This window comes from Pteronotus mesoamericanus, unplaced genomic scaffold (genome assembly GCF_021234165.1).
Source record: "Pteronotus mesoamericanus isolate MK-2021 breed Mesoamerican mustached bat unplaced genomic scaffold, CSHL_Meso_final contig_58, whole genome shotgun sequence".
In the NCBI taxonomy this organism is placed as follows: domain Eukaryota; kingdom Metazoa; phylum Chordata; class Mammalia; order Chiroptera; family Mormoopidae; genus Pteronotus; species Pteronotus mesoamericanus.
In genome coordinates, this window is record NW_026555205.1 from 431,761 (window position 1) to 441,310 (window position 9,550).

At 37.5% G+C, this 9,550-nt stretch overlaps 1 pseudogene; it reads left to right on the forward strand.

Annotated features, from left to right (window-relative positions):
- Positions 1 to 444: 444 nt before the first annotated feature.
- Positions 445 to 4,462, forward strand: LOC129076203 (elongation factor 1-alpha 1-like; annotated as a pseudogene).
- The last annotated feature ends 5,088 nt before the right edge of the window (positions 4,463 to 9,550 follow it).

Genomic DNA, 9,550 nt, shown 5'->3' on the forward strand with positions numbered 1-9,550 from the left:
TAGTACAGGGACAATATATAGCTGAATGAATTTACATTCTGGGAGGGGATCAAGGATGGCAGGAATGTGTGGATTAAGCTGCTTGACATTTACAAGAATTTCTGACTTTCTCTTAGTAAGTGGCAGTGAGCGTGTAAGTCCACTACACTTCTGAAAAGATTTGAGTCTTTGCTAGATTCAAGGGAGGGAGTTACTCTCTGGTTTGAATTCTAAGGTGTCTGGCTCATAGCTCTAAATATTCACAGAATAGATGTGAGGTTCCCATTACCTCCCTCTTTTTCATTTCATCGAGCCTTTCAAAGTGTCCAGCCATAAAGTTCTGCAGAATGACCCACATTTTGGAATTTGAATGTATCCAAATTACCAGTTTAAGGTGAAGCTTTTCTAGGAAGATCATATGAGTGGTGTGTAAAATTCCCACAGCATCACATCAGGAGTCCCACGATGTCAAGCTATTCCACTATTGTTGAGGTTAAACTCAACCACCTGCTTAATGTGGTGACCACCGGATCTACCCATTGCAAGCAACTATTTCCCTTTTGGTCCAGTCAGCCACATCTTGATGGTGAGCAGGGTCATTTGCTATAGACCACGGTGATACTCATCAGTGTTGTGAGAAACAGGCAATGCACCGTTACTAGCATACACATATAATCAATGTGTGACAGCTATAAGTGAAGTGCTTATAGGAATATCCATGAAGGCTCTCTATTCTGTTCCATTGACCCATGTGACTGTTTTTATACCAATATCAGGCTGTTTTGGTTACTATGGCCTTATAGTATAGTCTGATATTAAGTAACGTGATTCCTCCAAATTTCTTCTTCTTTCTCAGGATTGCTATTGCTATGTGGGGCCTTTTGTGATTCCATATAAATTTTTGGAATATTTTGTTCTAGTTCTGTGAAATATGTCATTAGAATCTTGATTATAATAGGAATTGTGTTGAATCTATAGATTGCTTTGGGTACTATGACCCTTTTAATGATGTTAATTCTTCCTATGAGCTTCCACTTATTTTTATGTTCTTCAATTTCTTTCTTCAGTGCCTTACCACTTTCCAAGTACAGGTTTTACATTCTTAGTTAGGTTTATTCCTAGGTATTTTATTCTTTTTGAAGCAATTGTGAATGGGATTTCTTTCTTAATTTCCATTTCTGTTAGTTCATTATTGGCATATGAAAATACGACTGATCGCTGGATATTAATTTTGTGTCCTGCTACTTTGCTGAATTCATTTATCAGTTCTAGTAGTACCTTGGTGGATTCTGCGGGGTTTTCTCTGTACACTCACATGTCATCTGCATATAAAGACAGTTTTACTTCTTCCTTTCCAATTTGGGTGCCGTTTATTTCTTCTTCATGCCTGATTGCTGTGGCTAGGACTCCCAGTACTATGTTGAATAACAGAGGTGAAAGCAGACATCCCTGTATTGGTCCCAATCTTAAGGGGAACACTTGTAGTTTTTGACCATTGAGTGTGATGCTGGCAGTGTGTCATATATGGCCTTTATTACGTTTAGTTATATTCCCTCTATACCCACATTGTTGAGAGGATTTATCATAAATGGGTGCTGGATTTTATCAAAAGCTTTTTCTGCATCTATTGATAAGATCATGTAGTTGTTATTCTTCATTTTGTTTATGTGGTGAATCACATTTATTGATTTGTGAATGTTGTAACAAACTTGCATTCCCATAATAAATCCCACTTGATCATGGTGTATGATCTTTTTCATGCATTGCTATATTTGGTTTGCTAATATTTTGTTCAAGATTTTAGTGTCTCTGTTCATCACAGACATTGGCCTATAATTTTCTTTTTTGCAGTGTCTTTATCTGGATTTGGAATTAGGATAATGCTGGCCATGCAAAATGAGCTTGGGAGCCTTCCCTCCTCTTGAATTTTTTGAAATGGTTTGAGAAAGGGAGGTATTAGTCCTCCTCAGAATGTTTGATAAAATTCAGCTGTGAAGCCATCTGATCCAGGGCTTTTGTTTGTTGGGAGTTTTTTGATTACTGCTGCAATTTCACTAAGTGTTATGTGTCTGTTCAGACTCTCTGATTCTTCCTGATTTAGCTTTGGAAGATTGTGTATTTCTAGGAATTTATCCATTTCATCCTGGTCGTCCAGTCTGTTGGCATACAATTGTTCATAACATTTTCCTACAATCTTTTGTATTTCTCTGGTGTCAGTTGTTATTTCTCCTCTTTCATTTCTGATTTTATTTATTTGGGTCCTCTCTTTTCCTTGATGAGTCTGGTTGAAGGTTTGTCAGTCATATTTATTGCTTCAAAGAACAAGCTCTTGGATTCATCAATCTTTTGTATCATTTTTTTTAGACTCTGTTTCATCTGTTTCTACTCTGATATTTATTATTTCCTTCCTTCTGCTCACATTGGGCTTTGTTGTTATTTTCCAAGTTCCTTTAAGTGTAAAGTTAGATTGTTTATTTGAGCTTTTTCTTGCCTTTTGAGATAGATCTGTAATGCTATGAATTTCCCTCTCAGGATTGCTTTCCCAGCGTCCCACAGATTTTGGATTGTTGTGTCCTCATTTTCATTTGTTTCAAAGTATCTTTTGATTTTTTTCCTTGATCTCATTGTTGACCCATTCATTGTTTAATAACATGTTATTTAGCTTCCATATCTTTGTGTGTTTTTCAGTGTTCTTGTGATTAATTTCTAGTTTCTTAGTATTGAATTGGTGAGAGAAGAGGCTTGATATGATTTCAATCTTCCTAAATTTATTGAGACTCATTTTGTGTCCTAATACATGGTCTATCCTAGAAAATGTTCCATGTGCACTTGTAAAGTATGTATATTCTGCTGCTTTGGGGGGAAATGCTCTAAATATATCAATTAAATCCATTTGATCCAGTGTGTCATTTAAGGCCACTCTCTCCTTGTTGATTTTCTGCATGGAAGATCAATCCATTGAAATCAAAGGGGTGTTCACCCTTTTTGCAATGGGTTTTCCACCAGAACACAGGTGTTGAGAAAACCACCACTAAATCAAAGCTAAAATTGGAAAGGAAAAGACTCATATCAACATTGTTGTCATTGGACACGTAGATTCCAGCAAGTCTACCACTACTGGCCATGTTATCTACAAATGTGGTGGGATTGACAAGAAAACCATTGAAGAATTTGAGGAGGAGGCCGCTGAGATGGGAAAGGGCTTCTTGAAGTATGCCTGAGTCTTGGACAAACTGAAAGCTGAACATGAGCGTGGTATCACCATTGATATCTCCCTATAGAAATTCAAAACCAGCAAGTATTACGTGACCATCATTGATGCCCCAGGACGCAGAGACTTTATCAAAAGAATGATTACAGGCACATCTCAGGCTGGTTGTGCTGTCCTGATTGTTGCTGCTGGCGTTGGTGAGTTCGAAGCAGGGATCTCCAAGAATGGGCAGACCTGTGATCATGCCCTTCTGGCTTACTCACTGGGTGTGAAACAGCTGATTGTCAGTGTTAACAAAATGGATTCCACTGAGCCTTCCTACAGCCAGAAGAGATAAGAGGAAATTGTTAAAGAAGTCAGCACCTACATTAAGAAAATGGGCTACAACCCTGACATAGTAGCATTTGTGCGAATTTCTGGTTGGAATGGCGACAACATGCTGGAGCCGAGTGCTAACATGCCTTGGTTAAAGGGATGAAAAGTCACACGTAAAGATGGCAGTGCCAGTAGAACCACTCTCTTTGAAGCTCTGGATTGCATCCTGCCACCAACTCATCCAACTGACAAGCCTCTGCGTCTGCCCCTCCAGGACGTCTACAAAGTTGGTGGTATTGGTACTGTTTCTGTGAGCCGAGTGGAGACTGGTGTTCTCAAACCTGGTATGGTGGTCACCTTTGCTCCAGTCAATGTTACAACTGAAGTAAAGTCTGTTGAAATGCACCATGAAGCTTTGAGTGAAGCTCTTCCTGGGGACAATGTGGGCTTCAATGTCAAGAATGTGTCTGTCAAAGATGTTTGTCGTTGCAATGTGGCTGGTGACAGCAAAAATGATCCACCAAAGGAAGCAGCTGGCTTCACAACTCAGGTGATTATCCTCAGCCATCCTGGCCAAATCAGTGCTGGTTATGCACCTGTTCTGGATTGTCACACAGCTCATATTGCTTGCAAATTTGCTGAGCTGAAGCAGAAAATTAATTGTTGTTATGGGAAAAAGCTGGAAGATGGCCCAAAGTTTTTGAAATCCAGTGATGAAGCCATCGTTGATATGGTTCTGGCAAGCCCATGTGTGTTGAGAGCTTCTGTGACTATCCTCCTCTGGGCTGCTTTGCCATTCGTGACATGAGACAGACAGTTGCTGTTGGTGTCATCAAAGCAGTGGACAAGAAGGCAGCTGGAGCTGGCAAAGTCACCAAGTCTTCCCAGAAAGCTCAGAAGGCTAAATGAATATTATCCCCAACACCTCCCACCCCAGTCTTAATCAGTGGTGGAAGAACGGCCTCAGAACTGTTTGTCTCAATTGGCCACTTAAGGTTAATAGTGAAGGACTGGTTAATGATTACAATGCATTGTAAAACCTTCAGAAGGAAAGGAGAATGTTTTGTGGACCATTTCGTTTTTTTTTTGTGTGTGTGTGACAGTTTTTAAGTTATTAGTTTTTAAAATCAGTAATTTTTTTATTTTTTTATTTTTTAAATTTTATTGATTCATTCATTTATTTATTTATTTATTTTTTCAAATACATTTGTCTCTGCCTACCCCCTACCACTTTTCCTTGCTCCCTCCCTCCTTCCCTCCCTCAGCTCTTCCCCTTTGGTTTTGTCCATGAGTCCTTGCTATATGTTCCTTGACTTTCCCCTTCCCTTCCTTTTCTCCGCCCCCCCTCCCTCCTTCCCTCTTGTCTGCTGATTTCTTTTCCTTTTAGTGTTGCTGGTCTTATTTTCCTTGCATCTTTGTATTGTTGGTTAGGTTCCACTTATAGGTGAGATCATATGGTATTTGTCTTTCGCCCCTGGCTTATTTTGCTTAGCATAATGCTCTCCAGTTCCATCCATGCTGTCACAAAGTTTAGTAGTTCTTTTTTTCTTTCTGCTGCGTAGTATTCCATTGTGTATATGTACCATGGTTTTTTGATCCAATCATCTACTGATGGGCATTTAGGTTGCTTCCAACATTTGGCTATTGTAAATTGTGCTGCTATGAACATTGGGGTGCATAGGTTCTTTTGTATTGGCGTTTTGGTATTCTTAGGGTATAGTCCCAGCAGGGGAATCACTGGATCAAAAGGCAGTTCCATTTTCAGCTTTTTGAGGACATTCCACACTGCTTTCAACAGTGGCTGCACCAGTCTGCATTCCCACCAAGAGTGTACTAGGGTTCCCTTTTCTCCACAGCCTCGCCAGCACCTGTTATTTGTTGATCTGTTTATGATGACCATTCTGACTGGTGTGAGGTGGTACCTCATGGTGGTTTTGATCTGCATTCCTCTGATGGCTAGTGATGCTGAGCATCCTTTCAAATGCTTCTGGGCCCTCTGTATCTCCTCCTTGGAAAAGTGTCTGCCCAGGTCCTTTGCCCATTTTTTGATTGGATCGTTTGTCTTCTTGGAGTGGAGTCGAGTGAGTTCTTTATATATCTTGGAGATCAAACCTCTATCTGATGTATCATTAGCGAATATATTCTCCCATGGGGTTGGCTCCCTTTTCATTTTGCTGATGTTTTCTTTAGCCGTGCAGAAGCTTCTTATAAAATCAGTAATTTTTAATAGACACAACTTGACCAAAATCTGTCACAGAATTTTGAGACTCATTAATACAAATTTTAATGAGAAAAAAAGAAATAAAAGGTGTTCCAATCCCCAACTAAAACTATTTCTGTCAGTCTCTCCCTTTATGTCCACCAAGATTTGATTTACATATTTAGGTGCTCCTATGTTGGTTCCATGAATGTTAACTAGAGTTATATGCTCTTGTTGGATTGTTCCCTTTATCATTATGTAGTGTCTTTCTTTGTCTCTTATTATTAACTTTGTTTTAAAGTCTTTGTCAAATATAAGTATTGCTATCCAAGCTTTTAATATTCAACAGAGGAAGGAAACACATACAATGGCCTAAAGATAGTTTATTCAATAAATGGCACTGGGAAAATTGGACAGATACATGACAAAAAATGTAACTAGACCACCTTATTATGCAACAAAAAAGAATAAATTCAAAATGGATTAAACACTTAAACGTTAGACTTGAAACCATAAAACTCATAGCAGAAAACACAGGTGGTAAAATCTCAGACATTACTTGAAGCAATATTTCATTGAATATATCTCCCCAGACAAAGGGAAAAAAAATAATCAAATAGGACTACATCAAACTAAAAGTTTTTGCACAGCAAAGGAAACCATCAACAAAATAGATAACCCACAGAATGGGAGAACATATTCGCCGATACATCTAATAAGGGGTTAATATCCAAAATTTATAAAGATCTTACAAAACTCAATACCAAAAAACAAAAACGAACAACCCAGTTAAAAATTATGCAAAGGACCTGAATAGACACTTCTCTAAAGAGGACATACAGATGGCCAATAGACATATGAAAAGATGCTCAATGTCACTAATCATCAGAGAAATGCAAATTAAAACCACAATGAGATACCACCGTATACCCATTAGAATAGCTATCATCAATAAATCAACTAACAGCAAGTGCTGTGGAGGATTTGGAAAAAGGGGGAACCCTAGTACACTGTTGGTGGGAATGCAGACTTTGGGAAACAGTATGGAGTTACCTCAAAAAATTAAAAATGGAACTGCTTTCTGATCCAGCATTCCCACTTCTAGGAATATATCCAAAGAATCCCAAAGCACTAATTCAAAAGAACATAGGCACCCCTATGTTCACTGCAGCATTATTTACAATTGCCAAAATTTGGAAGCAGCCCAAGTGTGCATCAATATGTGAGTGGATAAAACAACTATGGGGCATTTACACAATGGAATACTATGCAGCCATAAAAAAGAACGAAATTTTACCCTTTGCGGCAGTATGGATGAGTCTGGAGAACATTATGTTAAGTGAAAAAAAGCAAGCCTGAGAAAGACAAATACCATATCATTTCACTCATATGTGGAATCTAATGAACAAACTGAAGTAACAAGCAAAAAGGAGACAGATTCATAGTAGTGAGCAGGATGACAGCTAAGGGTGGGGGAGGTTAGGTGGTAGAGGCATTGAGCAAAAAGAAAAAAGACCTCAAAAAGGAGACATGTTCATGGACAATAGTGTGGTGACTGAAGGGGGAGTGGCGTATAAGGAAACTAAATGGTTATGGGGAAAAAGGTACAACAAAAATAAAAATTTTTTAAAAAGAGAATATATCTATAAAGATGTTAGATTTTATTAGTGGTTAAAGGTGTTAAGGGCATCCCAGGCAGAAGGAAAAAGCACAGAGAAAACAAAAACAGGCCTGTAATTACATGGTCCAGCTGGGAGAAAAGGAAAATAAAAAAAATAAGTAAGTCCTAAGTCCTAGCATATAAGATGCATGGAAACAAATGACTGGAGAAGAAGTTGGACAGGTAGGCTAGGAGAGGTTATGAAAAAACCCTGAACTCCATGCTAAGGAATTTAGGCCTAATTCTGTGAGTAAATGACCGCTAATGAAGATTTCTAAACAAAGGAATATTCAGTTTTGGACTTTAGAGAAATGTGTGAATGGTGGTGGAAGACTGGCAAGAAGTCAGAGAGACAGGTTTTTGTGAGAAATGATGAGGACACAGACTAGGACAGTGCCAGTGGGATAAAAGTAGAAGAGACTGATATGAGAGATTTTTTTTTTAGGGGTGAAATCAATAGAACTTGATGAGTGGCTGCACGTGGGCATTGGGGGAGAAGTTAAGAATATTGTAGGCTTTCTGACTTGAACCATATTGACGGTGATGCTATTACCAATATAAGAATGGTAGTAGAAGCAGCAGATTGGAAAAGGGAACATAAGTTCTATATATATTGAACTTTATTTATCTGAAGTGTAGAATTTCTTATTGTAAATTCAACTGATTTTTTCCTCCTTTTTATGAAGCTTTTCCCCTCCATTTTATTTTGTATTCCTACTTGAATCACAAATGGTACACCTTGAGTGATATGAACAACACAAGTTCCAGGTAAGTATGACAGAGAACGAAATATGTATTTTGACTTAAAGATAACTAGGAATCAAATCAATCCATCATTCCCTGGGCTATATACTGACAGTCCGACTTTGCAAGGGTTAATTAGATAAAATGTTTGTTTTTCCTTAGAAGCCAAGGATTTGTTTGTTATACTAGTCTGAACAGAGACAAATTGTTTTCTTTTCTTTGAATTTTTTTGTTTTCCGGACAAAGCTGTTTTTATTTATTATATTCAATTCCACCAAACTCTCTAATTTAAATAGATACTAAAAATAAATTCCCTAGGGCAGAAAAAGAATGAACAAAGGGAAAATTAGCCAATAGGACATGGAGCAGCATGCACAATTGGCCACAGACAAATAAACGACACCCAAGAAGACTGGTTTCCTAGGAACATTTTCCTAATCGTGGTCATGATCACTGCCTTCCAAGAATAATACAGAGTAAGCAGTATTTTAACAAGGGTAGAGAAGAAACTGGTAACAAGATGTTTGTTTTCATTAGAATTTTTCATTAGGTCGTGACATGTAAACAAAGATGTTTAATATAGTTCTAGAAAAGCAAGATAAAAAATCTTTAAGGTATAAGAGGTTGATAACTTTGAAAATACTTTAAAATAAAATGATAGATTTATGAAACTTTAAGCAAATCCTCAATATTTTTAGGATGCTCAGAAATTTCAAGACATGGGTTTTTAAAAATTTTCCCTTCTAATCCAAAGCAAGTTTCTTCTTTTGTAAAATCTTCCAATTTTCTCTTCTTTTAATTTAGGTTATATTTTCTAATGGTCAGGGTTTGTAATTTAATATTCTTAGATGTATTTTGTTTTAAATTCTCTCTCTGGACTACCTTCTAATTTTTTCTAGTCAAAAGATTGTCTAACATAATTTTGATTCTGAATGTCACTTCAGAATCAAATGTTAAATTGTGAATGTTAACATTCACAATAGAGAAAACAAACTGAGATGGAAGCACTCTAAGGGGAATAAAAGAAAGAGCCCTTACACCTATTCTTCTATATTTCACATTTTCTTGCATAAGGTTTGGCTTTCTACTCTTGTGTACCTCCTGTATTTGTGATCAGAAATTTTACACTGATTCTTTATTTTCCAATCTGTTAGATTAACCCTGCCTGGATTAAGAACTAAATAAAATAATTTAGGAAATGAAGTGTAATATAGAATAAGGAATCTGCAGGAAAAGAAAAACAAAAAGGGAGCGAGGATATCTGGAGATGGACATCATCAAATTTATGAAGCAGACAAACACTTATCTTTGGTACCAAGTATTCTCCTTGTTTAGCCTCTCATCCCACCTCCACCATCATACTTTACCTCTTTCATCCCCTCCCTATCTAACCTGATTTTCCTTCTGTAGGACCTTACCAGTTGCTAGCTTATTAGCTTCA